A 15,514-nucleotide genomic window follows, 5' to 3' on the forward strand; every position below is an offset into this window, starting at 1 on the left:
AGAGCAAGTTCCAGGACAGCTACAGCTAGGGCTATTACACAGAGAAACTCTGTCTCGGAAAAAAAAAAGATGTTTGTGGGATATTTTCTCCTCCTCCTCCTTTTCTTTTGAGACTGTTTCCCTGGCTGTCTGGGAACTCATTTTGTAATCCAGACTGGCCTCTGCCTCTGGAGTGCTTGGATTAAAGATATGGGCCACCACGCCTGGCTCATTTCCTTCCTTCCTTCCTTCCTTTCTTCCTTCCTTCCTTCTTTCCTTCGTCTCTCTCTCTCTCTTTCTTTTTCTCCTTCTTTCTTTTTTTTTTTGACACGGGGTTTCTCTGTGTAGCCCCAAAAGTCCTAGAACTCACTCTGTAGACCAAGCTGGCCTCAACCTCAGAGATTTGCCTGTCTCTGCCTCCTGAGTGCTGGTACTAAAGGTGTGCACCACCACACCTGGCTGTGTGGGGCATATTCTTGATGGATGATTGAGGTGGAAGGGCCCAGCCCACTACGGTGGTGCCATTCCTGGGCAGGTGGTGCTGGGTTTTATATAAAAGCAAACTGAGCAAGCCAGGAAGCATTGTTCCTCCCTGGCCTCTGCTTCAGCTTCTGCCCAGAGTCCCTGCTCTGACTTCCTCTTGATGATGTAAACTGTAAGCTGAAATAAAACCCTTCCTCCTCAGGTTGCTTTTGGTCATGATGTTTATCATAGCAATAGAAACCAACAGCTTCAGAGCAGAATCAAGCTGCCAGGCTCACAGAGGGACAGACGGATTCTTCAGAGGAAGGGAGGGCCGTCTGCTCTGCTTAGAGACATGAACTAGTAAGGAGGCCGTTTTTCCTCTTCTGCTGCTGTTGAGACTCTAGCTAGGTCTTCTGAGTAGTTGGAAGTTCCCCAAGAGATCCCCTACCCCATTCTTTTTGTAGTGCCCTAAATTCTGCTGGAAGAGCAACTCCTTTCTTTTGCGGACAGTCTCTATCACAAACGGGTTTTCCGATTTTGAGAATCCTTGCTATTTATTGCCATCTGTCATGCATGACAGAATTTCTCGTGGCCAAGAGAGGCAAGGCAACTTGAATTTAACTGAGGACTTGTGAATGATGTGGTAGAGAGGTACCAGGAATGCCCATGGGTTTCTTGGAGGAATCATTGGTGGCATAGCATATTGTAGCAGGCTACATTCCACATTCGGTTTACCAGATCAGCATTGCTCCCTTCCATTAAACACCATGGTTCTCTTTCTTCCCGTCCCCCACATTCTCATCAACACAAAGGGCAGAGATGAAACTTGGGAATAGGCCACATCACCTAAAGCTGGAACAAAGAGAGCCAAGTTTGCCCAGGGCCTGAGGCTCCTCACAGTGTGAGGGCTGGTAAGATTCCCCTTGTGGGAAAGCCTGCTGAGGGCCGAGGAGTCACAGGCAAAGCACACTCCTTTGCTGGGGCAGGTTGACTTTTGAACTAGCTGCACATATCTAGAGCTCATTTGGCTCAGGCCTCTCCCATTATCTTGTAATTCCCTTCTACCATAAGCTGGCTTTCCTTGGATTTCTGCCACTTGCCACCCACACATTCTCAGAGAGTACATCTGCCTTCCTGCCCAGTCAGGTCAGATAAGGCTGCGGCTGTTCCACTCCCCACACCGATCATCTAATGTCAGGACATGTTAATGCCACAGACAGGAGTTATAACTAAGATTCCTTAAGACACCGAATCCATTCTTGGTCTCCCACAGGCCTGCAGGCAGGACTCAGGAATAGCTTCTGTTGCTCATCTGCAGGGCCACTTTCCTGCTGTGGGTGCTTTTTTAAAATTTTACTTTTATTATATGTGGAAGTGTTTTTGCTTACATGCATGTAATGTATGTGCACAACATGTGTGCAGGGTCTGCAGAGGCCAGGAGAGGGTGTCCGATCCCCTAGAACTGGAGTTACAGAGGTTGTGAACCACCAAGTGGGTGCTGGGAATCAAACCCCTGTCCTCTGCAAAAGCAGGAAGTGCTCTTAACCACTGAGCCATCTCTCCAGACCCTGCTGGGCATGTTTTAGGGAATGTCTTACCCATTTACCTAGTGGATTTTGTCTTCAGGAGCAGGGCCTGGACTGAGGCAGCTTCAGCCTCTCGCTGCTGTTAGAATCTTGGGGCTTGGAGACCAACTGTTCTTCCCTGAAAAGATGACTGCAAAGGTCTAAGAGCCTACTGTATAAATATGGAAATCAAAGACCTAGAGGTGATGTCCCAGGGAAAACTGCAGGGAAACCCTAGAGCTACCTATCCTGTGCTTCTCTGCTTTTTGTGGATTTGCGTTTTTATAAATGGCTACCATTAGCACTGCAGGGTGGACCTCCAGATCTACTATTTCAAAGACAAAGGCAAAATCCATCTTTGGAATCAGATAAGCCTTGGCTGGGGACTCAGGGGTAAAACACTTGCTCGTCTTGGGGTTTAAAAAGAAACAGTTTTAAGTCCCCAGTGGTCATGCACACGTAGGAAGATGGAACAGGACAAGGCCAGCCCAGGCCTTACAGCGACACCCAATCTCAAAAAGAATTAGATAAGCCTTAAGGGTCAGCCAGACCCTACACGGCATTCCTTTGAAAAGGCATCTGGCTTGACTTGCACGCCCAAGAGTATTTGGGCAATGCAAATTGGGCTTGGCGGGTTTAAAAAAAAAAGAGAGAGAACACAAAGTTGGGTTGGGGAGGGAGGTAGGCGTGGATCTGGGAGTTGGTGGGAATAGGTTCAAAGCACATTGTAAAAGCCAGGCAGTGGCGGCACACGGCCTTTAATCCCAGCACTTGGGAGGCAGAGGCAGGTGGATTTGAGTTTGATCTGTGAGTTTGAGGCCAGCCTGGTCTACAGAGTGAGTTCCAAGACAGGCTCCAAAACTACAGGGAAACCCTATTGGGGACCTATGAGTGCCAGCCTCAGTGTCCCCGTCCCCTCAGGGTCTAGAAGAAGACTCACAGCTAGCGCGGGATTTAGAGCTGAGGGTGAAAGGAATGCTCCACTACTTACTTTTCTGTATCAGCTTCTTTATTCTTCTCCTGCTGTTCTCCTCCTGTTCTATAAAGTCTCCAGTTTATATACACATGCAGAACAAAGGCAATTCTCCAAGCCCGGATGTCCCTTTATCTTTGAAGGTCCCAATGTGATCTGTATGAAAGACTTCTTTCCTGACTATATGTTTTTCCAAGTGGAACATAGTTGCAGGGAGGTGGCTTCTGATGTATCTATCTCAGGGAACGGAGCAGAGATTAGACTGTGGGAACCAAGGTTATTAATTGTGTGACTAAATTTCCCACTGGAGGTTCCACAGAATTGGGGGAATGACCCAGTACACCAGTATATGGGAAAGAGTTGTGCCCACTCTGCCAAATTTGCATGGAGAGTGCTTCTGGCTTTGTAAGAGATCCACTGGCCCAGCGCCTTATGAACTTGGTTTGCCTCTGTTAGAATGCATTCATTCTGGTGGGTCAGCCTTCTGCCTTATCAGCTGAGATCTCACTGCTTGATGACAGCAGCAAAACCCTGTCTCAAAAAACAAAACAGCCGGGCGGTGGTGGCGCACGCCTTTAATCCCAGCACTCGGGAGGCAGAGGCAGGCGGATCTCTGTGAGTTCGAGACCAGCCTGGTCTACAAGAGCTAGTTCCCGGACAGGCTCCAAAGCCACAGAGAAACCCTGTCTCGAAAACCAAAAAAAAACAAAACAAAACAAAACAAAACAAAAAGCAAACCAACCAAGCACACACATTGCAGGAAATTCTCAACTAATAAAATATTATTTTAAAAGATCCCCAGAAAATAGTTTGTTCATCAAAAAGTTTTTCAGTTTTTAATACTGTACTAGACGATGGCCAAGCAGTTTTCCGTTTCAGAGCTACCTCCAGGCTGAAGCCTGCCCATCCCTCAGGCTATGCCCACTCCTGCCTTATCTTCAGCCTTCATCAAAGATCTGGAAGCTGGACCCTGAGGTGACTCAGCAGGTGCTCGCTGATAAACTCTGACAACCTGAATTTGAACCCTGGAACTCCCGTAAGACAAAACGGGACCAGACTCCTGCAAGAGGGCTCTAACCTCCAGAAGCCCCTTCCCTAAAACAAACAAACAAACAAAAGTGAAAAAAAAAAAAAACCTCTTAAAGACCGGGATGCTGAAGGGCTTTCCTTGTTCATGTAGTGCCTTGGAAACTTGGTAGAATACCCTTTCTTCTTATGGACACAAAGCAAAGCTAGGACCCAGGATGCTAGAGGAGCTCAGGCTATACTGGTTGTGAAAGACCCCCGGTGCAGGGAGACTCTCACTCAAGTCTCGGGATAACACGACCCTCCCCTCCCGCCAGTAACTCACAAGAGACTGTCTTTGCTGCAATCACATGAGGGCTTTAATTGATGAGATAAGATGGGAACCAGTGCACTGGGGCTGAGACTCATAACCCATGCAGGGGAAGAGTTCGACCTCGAATGACCGGGAGAAGGAGTTTTTAAGGGAAGAAACCACAGCCCAGTAATCCAAAAGGGTCTAGAAAATTCCAAAAATCCAGCGACGGTCACAAGGGGGCAACTCCTTGCCTCTCAGGACCACTCCCAAGGTCATAATCAGCTAGTTCCTAAAACACAGTCACTGAACTGGCTAATCCTAGATTTTTGATTTTTCTCTTCCTGCTTGGATTTTTGGCTATTTTCTTCCTGCTGGAGGGGGGAGGTCTGGATTTATCCAGGTCTTTCAGTTGCCTACTTTTCTTCCCTGACTAGGCATCCTTTGTTAGGACCGATCTTTTTTTTTTTTTCAAATGATTTTTCTTTTTTTTCTTTATTCCATGATATTTATTGAGCTCTACATTTTTCTCTGCTCTCCTCCCTGTCTCTCCCCTCCCCTCTTCAAACATCCCCCAAGGTCCCCATGCTCCCAATTTACTCAGGAGATCTTGTCTTTTTCTACTTTCTACTTCCCATGTAGATTAGATCTATGTAAGTCTCTCTTAGGGTCCTCTTTGTTGTCTAGGTTCTCTGGGACTGTGGTTTGTAGGCTGGCTTTCTTTGCTTTATGTTTAAAAACCACCTATGAATGAAGTACATGTGATAATTATCTTTCTGGGTCTGGGTTACCTCACTCAAAATAATGTTTTCTAGTTCCATCCATTTTCCTGCAAAATTCAAGATGTTATTTTTTTCTGCTCTGTAGTACTCCATTGTATAAATGTACCACATTTTTTTTATCCATTCTTCAATTGAGGGGCATTTAGTTGTTTCCAGGTTCTGGCTATGACAAACAAATCTGCTATGAACATAGTTGAACACATGTCCTTGTGGCACGATTGAGCATCCTTTGGATATATACCCAAAAGTGGTATTACTGGGTCTTGAGGAAGGTGGTTTCCTAATTTTCTGAGAAATCGCCACACTGACATCCAAAGGGATTGTACCAGGTTGCATTCCCACCAGCAATGCAGAAGTGTTCCCTTTTCCCCACAACCTCTCCAGCATAAGTTGTCATCAGTGTTTTTGATTTTGGCCATTCTTACAGGTGTAAGATGGAATCTCAGAATTGTTTTAATTTGCATTTCTCTGATGACTAAGGATATCGAACATTTCTTTAGGTCTTTCAGCCATTTTAGATTCCTGTGTTGAGAGTTCTCTGTTTAGGTCTGTACTCCATTTTTTTTTATTGGATTATGTGATCTTTTGGTGTCCAATTTCTTGAGTTCTTTGTATATTGTGGAGATCAGACCTCTGTCTGATGTGGGGTTAGTGAAGATCTTTTCCCATTTTGTAGGCTGTTGTTTTGTCTTGTTGACCGTGTCTTTTGCTTTACAGAAGCTTTTCAGTTTCAGGAGGTCCCATTTAGTAATTGTTTCTCTCAGTGTCTGTGCTGCTGGGGTTCTATTTAGGAAGTGGTCTCCTGTGCCAATGCGTTCAAGTGTACTTCCCACTTTCTCTTCTATAAGGCTTAGTGTGGCTGGCTTTATGTTGAGGTCTTTGATCCATTTTGACTTGAGTTTTGTGCACAGTGATAGATATGGGTCTATTTTCAATCTTCTACATGTTGATATCCAGTTATGTAGGGCCTATCTTGAATAAGCTATGTTGTGTGGCCCACTGCTGCCTGACATTCCATACCCAGCATTATGGATCTTTCGAGGATCTGGAGGCAAGCTGCTTAGGGTTGAGGTAGAAGCACCGGGAGGTCTTAGCACTGCATCCACGGGCTTTTGGTAAGTGCAGATATGTGTGGGGGTAGGGGAAGGGGAGGAATGAGATGTCAAGATTAGATGCGGAGATCCCTTTGACCTCTTTGAACCAGCTCTCTCTCTGAACCAGATTGGGAATTTAGGGGCCGCGGTCATCCTTCCCCAGCCAGGGCTAGGAGGAGGCCTGTGTCTTCCCTGCTGTGGCCAAGTGGGTCAGTGTGGTGCAGGACTAGCAATGGATGCTCCTCTTTTAACCCAGGGTTACAGACCCATCAGATTTGGATTCTCCCATTATGGGCTGGTGGGGGGGATGGGCAAAGCTGACTACCCCAGTCTATTTCCAAGCCATGACCCTGGGGATAGGTCATGAAATGGCAGGAAAGCAGGAGTGAGGCTGGGTTTGGGGAGCAGCCACTTGGCCTGAGCACTGTCCATGGAACATTCTTTCAGGCTAAATGCTTGTCTTGGCAACAGGCAGGCTGTCTATTTGGTAATTTAGAATACTGAGGTGCAGAAAAGGCTGACAACATACAGTAGGTACCAGGGGCTTGTGGAATCCTGGGTATTTTAAAAAGGGGGGGCTGCTCCAGTGACAGATAGATGCCCCCTTTTACCCCTTCACAGCCTCCTTGTCTCTGGATCTCACAAGTGATTAGCAAGCCAGGCAGAGTCTCCTAGACAAAACTGCTTTCTCACAGATCTGAGCTGTGTGAGTACCTTGTGACTTAGTGTTGGTCCTCAGACCCCAGCTCTGCATGCCCAATTGCTGTAGGCCATTTGTTGTATCTTTTTATTCTACCTTTAGGAAGTTTCTCGTAGGCATCATGCACAATTGTTTTCTCTATGCTCTGAAAGGCTGGCTTCCCTACACCTCTGTCTCACACCTTAGTGGCTTACAAGCTATCCCTCCTTCTTACATTTGCCTCAGGGTTGTCTCGGAGCTCTTAGAACTGCCCAACACAAGGAGAAGGGGCTGAAGGAAGAAAGTAATGCTTTTCAGACTCTATCCTTGTTCCAAATGATAAGGTTTGAGACAAACAAAATGCTTTCAAATTTTACTCCTGTGGCTCCGCCAAAATCTAGATTCTCAGAGGAGGTGCACTCCTTGGTTTCCCTGACAATCCTCAGCTAAGTATAGTTGGAAGTAAAATTTCACATCTATCTTCCCATGTGGCCTTGGTTTCCAGGGGTACATTTCCATAGACACCAAGATCCAAGACCCATGAGCCCACCCCTCATGTGGAGATCCTAGGGGTATGTGTATCTTCATGTACACCTGATACATATATGCATACAAGCAACACACACACACACACACACACACACACACACACGGATATCCAGAGATAAATGTGTACAGATACTAAGGGCTAGGTTCATGTGTGTACCTGATCACTTCCATATATGCATGCATTCACATGAGGTATAGGTGTACAAACACCTAACCACAGGCCTGTGGACAAATTCACTTGTGCATACATACACACTTATGGACACTGGAGTACACATATACTCAATCTTAGGCAATGAAAATCCCTGCAGAGACATTCTCTGTCTCTTTCTGTTTCTCTCACCCATGCCTATATACAAGTTCCCAGAGATACACATGCACATATATCCAGGTCCAAGCTTGTGTGTGCAGCTGTTCACTCACACTTGCACACACATAGGCACACAAAGGTATGCATACACATATACTAGAAACACCAGCCTTGGTCAATGGACTCCTCTAAATGCACACATAGCAATAGAAGATGATTAAAACAGTATGCATTTCTTTTCTTCATAGTTCTAGAAGATTAAAGTCCAGGATTAAGGCAGTCACAGGGTTGGCTTTAGGTTAAGGTGTCTGTAGAAGCTTCCTAAAATATATGCATATACCAAAGGAATCTAAATGGAGTCACCATATAGTGGGGAGACAATATCCCAACTAGACATCTTATACCACCAAGTAAAACCTCCAGTGCCAGGAATGGTTACATCATAAGCCATTGGCTAATGGGATCTTACAGATCCTTGAAACACCATAGGTTGTTGTCAACGCTATTTTCTACCCTCCACAAGTTGATGTAAGGCCCTAGTGCTGAAGATACCACATACTTATGGTATAGAACATGGAGAAATTGAGCTGGTACTCAACTGGAAGCCTCACCCTTACTGCCTCGAGTTCATAGTGCTAGAAGGTGCTACACACACCAGTAGACAAAAGTAGTCCTCAATGGCACCTGGTTGCACACTGTGAGCTATCATATATATGTTATAATAAGATATGCCCAATAGTGCAATGGTGGCATGAATTTTAGGGGACAAACTAGCCACTTTTTTTATTGGCTTTAAGGTCCACTCAGGATATGGGACTCATAATGACTACTAAAGTGACCAGGAACCTGTGATTAGACAGGTCATGGGCCACAGGGAAAAGCCTACTAGTAGTACTGTCTTAAATGAACTTAGCAATAAAACAACTCCGAATGAGGTTTAAATGACTCATCAGTCAGGAATCCTTTTCTTTTTAGGATTCAGTTTATGTTAAGAAAGGGTATCATTGTGTAACTCTGGCTAGCCTAGAAATGGTTCTGTAGACAGACCTAGTAGACCTTGATCTTACAGAGATCCACTGGCCTGTGCCTCCCAAGTGCAAAGGTTTGATGCCACCATATCAAACAAGATTTACTTTATTTTTATTTATGTGCACTATGTCAAGTGCAGGTGACCTTGGAGGCCAGAAAAAGTGTGTGTATGTAGTGAAAACTAAGACAGATGCATCAACATCTGCTTACTTACTGCTCTTGCAGATGATCTGGGTGTGGATTCCAGTACGGAGGCAGCTCAAGACCACCTGGAACTCGAGTTCTAGTTCCAGGACATCAGATGTCCTCACACTTCTTGCCTCTTGAGTGCACTCGCATATATGCGATGTTTATACACTCACACACACAGGTACATACACATACATCTTTAAAAATTCTTTAAAAAAAGGGATTGAATTTCCTGGAGCTGGTGTTGCAGGAAGGTTTGAACAGCTCAACCTAGGTCCTGGGAACTGAAGTCAGGTCTTCTGGAAGAGCTCCAGCAAGTGCTTTTAATTATTAAGCCACCTCTGAAACATCCAAGAATTCTTTATTTTATGTAAATAAAAATGTTCTAATTTGAAGGAATTTATATATGGTGAATGTCATGTACATTAAAAATAGGGTCACATGTAGTCCAGGTTGGCCACAGACTTCTGCTTCTGCATTCACTTCTAAGTGCTGAGATCACAGAGGTATGTGCCACTATGCTAAGTTTGGGCCATGCTGGAGATTGACTCGAGGCTTCATGCACGTTTGACAACATCCTATCAACCAAGCAACATCCCCAGACCTCTTGGTGATTTTGTGTTCATGTGTTTTCTGCTTATATTTTTCAGACAAGGTCTCAATGTTATGGTTTTGGTCCCTTTAAGAGACAAGCCACACCCATTCCCCCTCCCCATCCGCTGAGGCAGGCTGATCTTCAGCTTCCGGCCTGAGCTCGTTCTCTTTTCCTCTCGGAGAGGCAACTTCGCTTCTGCCTCTCTCTCCACTTCTCTGCTTCTCCCCTTCTCTGTCTCTTTCTCCTCTCCTCTCTCTCTCTCTCTCTCTCTCTCTCTCTCTCTCTCTCCCTCTCTCTCTGTCCCCCCCCTTCACCCTTCCTCTTCCATAACCCCCTGAATAAACATTCAACCTCACCCTGCATGTCGTGTCTATCCATGTTTCTGTCTTCTGCCCGCCCGCCATGTGTCTCCCTGCCTGGAACCAGCCATTGCTCAGGGACCAGCAGCTGTCTCTGCCTGGGGCCCACTGCCTGCTGCCACATGGCCCGCCACCACTGCTCTGAGACCAGCAGCTGTCTCTGCCTGGGACTGGCTGCTCCCAGGGCCTGCTGTCTGCCGCCACATGGCCCGCCACCACTGCTCTGAGACCAGCAGCTGTCTCTGCCTGGGACTGGCTGCTCCCAGGGCCTGCTGCCTGCCACCACATGGCCCGCTACCACCATTTGGGACCTACAGCATTTCTGCTGCCTACTGCCGCCGGGATCTTGCAGCATTTTTTAAAAAAGAATAACACTCACTATGTAACACAAGGTGATGAGCCTATGGTGGCATGCTTTGCTCAGCCTTGATGCAGAGGCTTGGTCTTGCCTCAACTTGAAGTGCCAGAGTTGTTGACTCCTCCATGGGAGGCCTTACCTTTCTGTGGAGGAGATGGGGGTGGGGGAGCCATGAGGGGGGGAGGGAGGGGAAACTGTAGTTAGTATGTAAAATGGATAAGAAAAAATTCAATAAACAACTATTAGTAACCCAATGCAGGAAAGAGGAAAGAGGCGCCTGCAGTTTCTCTGTAGGAGGATGTAAAGTCCTTTGGTATATGCTCAGGGGTGGTACAGCTACATTATACCATAGTTCTATTTGTAGGGTTTTGAGAAGCCTCTGATTTCCATAGTGACTGCAGCAGTTTCCGTTCCTAGCAATAGTAAAGGCTCTTTGTTCCACACTTTCTCATTAGCATTTGTTTTCTTGACTGAGATTTTGGCTAGGGTGAGATGAAATCTCAAAGTATATATATTTTTAATTTTTATTTTTAAGGCAAGGTCCCATGTAGCCTGGGCTGGCCTCAAACTCCAACCCTAGCTAAAGATGACTTTGAACAACTTCTCTTTTTGCCTCCACCTACCCAGCACTTTGATTATAGCCATGTATTACCATGTCTTTTTTTTTTTTTTTTTGGTTTTTCGAGACAGGGTTTCTCTGTGGTTTTGGAGCCTGTCCTGAAACTAGCTCTTGTAGACCAGGTTGGCCTCGAACTCACACAGATCCGCCAGCCTCTGCTTCCCGAGTGCTGGGATTAAAGGCGTGCGCCAAAACCGCCCGGCTTGTTTTTTGTTTTTGACACAGAGTTTCTCTGTGTAACAGTTCCGGCTGTCCTAGTACTAGCTCTGTAGACCAGGCTGGCCCCAAATTCTGAGATCTGCCTGCCGCTGCTTCCTGAGTGCTGGGATTAAAGGCGTGTACCACCACCACCTGGCTACCAGGTCTGGTTTAAACAGATCTGAGGAGGTGAATGAACTGAGGAACTTTATAAATGCTAGGGAAACCTACCCAAAGGAGCTACACTCCTAGCCCTTCAAAGATTACATTTTTTTATCTTTTTGTATGTGTGTGGGTGTGTTTATGCTACAAGATGCATGTGTAGGTCAGAAGCTAGCTTGCAGGAGTTGGTTCTCTCTACCTTGTGGGCCCTGGGCACTGCACTCAGGTTGTTAGTGTTACCTACTGAGCCATCTTGTCAGCTCTTGAAGTTGCATTTCTCTGATGACTAAGGATATTGAATACTTTAAAAAGTATTTATGGCATCTGGGTGTGGTGACACACTCCTCTAATTCCAGCACTTGGAAGGCAGAGGTGGTATCTCTGAGTTCAAAGCCATTCAGATCTACAGATTTTTCTGGAGAGCCAGGGTCCACAGAGAAACCCTATCTCAAAATACAAAAAGAAATTGTTGGTCATTTGAGGTCAGGCGGTGGAGGCACATGCCTTTAATCCCAGCACTTGGGAGGCAAAGTCAAATGGATTTTTAATGAGTTCAAAGCCAGCCAGTCTGGTCTACAAAGTGAGTTTCAGGACAGCCAAGGCTACAGAGAACAACCCATCCTCAAAAACAAAAAAATTGGCCATCTGTATTTCCTTTTTTCTTTTTTAATTACCTGTTTGGTTTATTTGGCCTATTTATTGATTGGCAGAGTCTTCTGGTATTTAACTTTTGCAGTTCTTTATATAGTGTAGATATTAACTCTTTATCTGAAGTATAGCTGTCAAAAATGTTCTCCTAATCTATAAAGAATGTTCATTCTGCTAATGTGGAACCCCTCCCCCCTCTTGGATGCAGAAGCCTTTTACTTTTATGTAACCCCCTTTTTGCTAAATCTTTTCTTTAAAGATTTATTTTATTTTTGCCTATCTGTGTGTTTTTTTTTGTCTGCCTGTGAACCACATGCAGTACCTGGTACCTATATGGAGGTTATAAGAGAGCATCAAATCCCCTGAAGTTGGAGTTATGGACAATTTTTGGCTACCTTGCGGGTGTTGGAACTCTGAACCCAGGTCCTCTGCAAGAGCAACAAATGCTCTTAACAGCTGAGCCAGCTCTCCAGCTCCTCAATTCTTGGGCTATTTTTGTGCTGTCAGGTTCTATTCAGGTATTTCTTGCTCCGATCTCAGGGCCCACTCTCCTGGTCCTCTGGCTGACTCTATTCCTCTTGCCTTGCTGCTCACATTGCCTGGATCACTTGCTCCACACATTCCCCTCCTGCGAGTCATAGCCTGGGACAGGGGGACTTGTGAAGTCTCTCAGGTTTTTTTCCTGTGCACTGCAGAGTTTATGTTGCAATGGGTATGGAAGTACCTGTGATCAATGCTTTTGTGTGAGCACTCTTGCTGTGCGTTCCTGGAGTCAGATTGCCTGCACGGAGGACATTCCTGTGGTCACATTAATTTGAATGAGAAGACTTATACTATATTAAATCACTGGAGTGTGAACACCTATAGACGGAGTGGGGGTGCAGGCATTCCTGGAATCTCATAGAAAGGTGTGGCTATCCTGTGGTCAGAGATTAAAGTGAATATGCACCTACAGACTTCATAAGGACACAGGATTAAGCCACAGAAAATGGTGCCATAGAGTTTAGGGACTTTGCTCCTGCCTGTTGGGCTATAGAAATCCTTGGACCACAGTCAAGGAAGACTTTCTGACACTTTAGAAAACAGGTTTCCCTCTGGGTGGTGGTGGCGCAGGCCTTTAATCCCAGCACTGGTGAGGCAGAGGCAGACGGATCTCTGAGTTTGAGCCAACCTGGTCTACAAGAGCTAGTTCCAGGACAGCCAGAGCTATAACAGAGAAACCTTGTCTCAAAAAAAAAAATAAAACAACAACAACAAAAAGTTAACAGGTTTCCCTCCCGAAAGTAATGCTATGACAGAATTCAAGGACTCGTACATGTTAGCTAAATGTGAAGACTCTCAACCTAAAAAGCTTGTTCTGGTAAAATTAGGCGTGGTGAAACCTGCCTTTATTGCCCCTACTTAGGAGGTAGTCAGGAGGGTCAGCATTTCAAGGCCATCCTTGGGTGTGTAGCTATAGTCCTCTTTTCTTTTTCTCCCCAAACAAACTTAGAGTGCCACCTGTCCCAAGTGTTTCCCAAGTGCTGGGATCAAAGGTGTGTACCACCACTGCCCGGCATGATATCCTTTTTCAAAAAAATAAAAACGAATTGTTTGAGAAATCCATTGGAAGTCTGTGGACTCAATCATTTTTTGTATTTGTTTTTGAACCAGGGTCTCACTATGCAGCCCATGCTAGCCTCAAACTCACAAACCTCCTGCCTCAGTCTCCCATGTTCTGGGATTATAGGCATGTACTGCATTTGGCTTCAAAATATATAATATTTATTGAGCTCTACATTTTTCTCTGTTCCTCTCCTTCCTTCAATCCTCCCCCAAGGTCCCCATGCTCCCAATTTACTCAGGAGATCTTGTCTTTTTCTACTTTCTACTTCCCATGTAGATTAGATCTATGTAAGTCTCTCTTAATGTCCTCTTTATTGTCTAAGTTCTCTGGAATTGTGGTTTGTAGGCTGGCTTTCTTTGCTTTATGTTTAAAAACCACCTATGAATGAAGTACATGTGATAATTGTCTTTCTGGGTCTGGGTTACTTCACTCAAAATAATGTTTTCTAGTTCCATCCATTGGCCTGCAAAATTCAAGATGTTATTTTTTTTCTGCTCTGTAGTACTCTATTGTGTAAATGTATCACATTTTCCTTATCCATTCTTCAATTGAGAGGCATTTAGGTTGTGTCCAGGTTCTGGCTATGACAAACAAAGCTGCTATGAACATAGTTGAGCACATGTCCTTGTGGCACGATTGAGCATCCTTTGGATATATACCCAAAAGTGGTATTACTGGGTCTTGAGGAAGGTGGTTTCCTAATTTTCTGAGAAATCGCCACACTGACATCCAAAGGGGCTGTACCAGCTTGCATTCCCACCAGCAATGCAGAAGTGTTCCCTTTTCCCCACAACCTCTCCAGCATAAGTTATCATCAGTGTTTTTGATCTTGGCCATTCTTTTTTTTTATTGTTTTTTTTTAATTTTTTTTAAGAAAAGAAGAAAAAAAACATAAACAAAAAACAAGTTTCCACCTCTTCCCAGCCTCCCATTTCCCTCCCCCTCCTCCCACCCTTCCCCCCTCCTCCCACCCTTCTACCCCTCCCCCCACTCCTCTCCCCCTCCCTCTCCAGTCCACAGAACAGTCCGGGTTCCCTGCCCTGTGGTAAGTCCTAGGTCCTCCCCCATCCGTCCATATCTAGGAAGGTGAACATCCAAACTGGCTAGGCTTCCACAAAGCCAGCACATTAAGTAGGATCAAAACCCCGTGCCATTGTCCTTGGCGTCTCATCAGCCCTCATTGTTCGCCATGTTCAGAGAGTCCGGTTTTATCCCATGCTTTTTCGGTCACAGTCCAGCTGGCCTTGGTGAGCTCCCAGTAGATCAGCTCCACTGTCTCAGTGGGTGGGTGCACGCCTCGTGGTCCCGACTTCTTTGCTCATGTTCTCCCTCCTTCTGCTCCTCATTGGGACCTTGGGAGCTCAGTCCAGTGCTCCAGTGTGGGTCTCTGTCTCTGTCTCCATCCATCACCAGATGAAGGTTCTATGATGATATGCAAGATATTCGTCAGTATTGCTCTAGGATAGGGTCATTTCAGGTTCCCAATCCTCAGCTGCCCAAGGAACTAACTGGGAACCTCATGTTGGGATCTTGGCCATTCTTACAGGTGTAAGATGGAATCACAGAGTTGTTTTGATTTACCTTCTGATGACCAAGGATATTGAACATTTCCTTAGGTGTCTTTCAGCCGTTTTAGATTCCTCTGTTGAGAGTTCTCTGTTTAGGCCTGTATTCCAATTTTTTATTGGATTATGTGATCTTTTGGTGACCAATTTCTTGAGTTCTTTTTATATTTTGGAGATCAGACCTCTGTCTGATGTGGGGTTAGTGAAGATTTTTTTCCCATTCTGTAGGCTTACCTTTTATTTTTGAAATGGGGCCTAGCTATGTTGCCCAGGTTGACCTTGAATTTCTGGGATTGAGTGTTCTTATTTTGGGCACCTGAGTAGGATCCAGCTAACATAATTTGTGTGTGTGTGTGTGTTATTGAAGGTGGAATCCAGGGCTTTGTGCATACTAGGAATGTACTTTCCCACTGAGCTACATCCCCAGTCCATTACAGGAACTTTTTGAAAGCATACCTGCACATGTATACAA

Source organism: Microtus oregoni, unplaced genomic scaffold (genome assembly GCF_018167655.1).
Source record: "Microtus oregoni isolate MIOR12 unplaced genomic scaffold, Mior012 000092F_ref0000046, whole genome shotgun sequence".
Taxonomy (NCBI): domain Eukaryota; kingdom Metazoa; phylum Chordata; class Mammalia; order Rodentia; family Cricetidae; genus Microtus; species Microtus oregoni.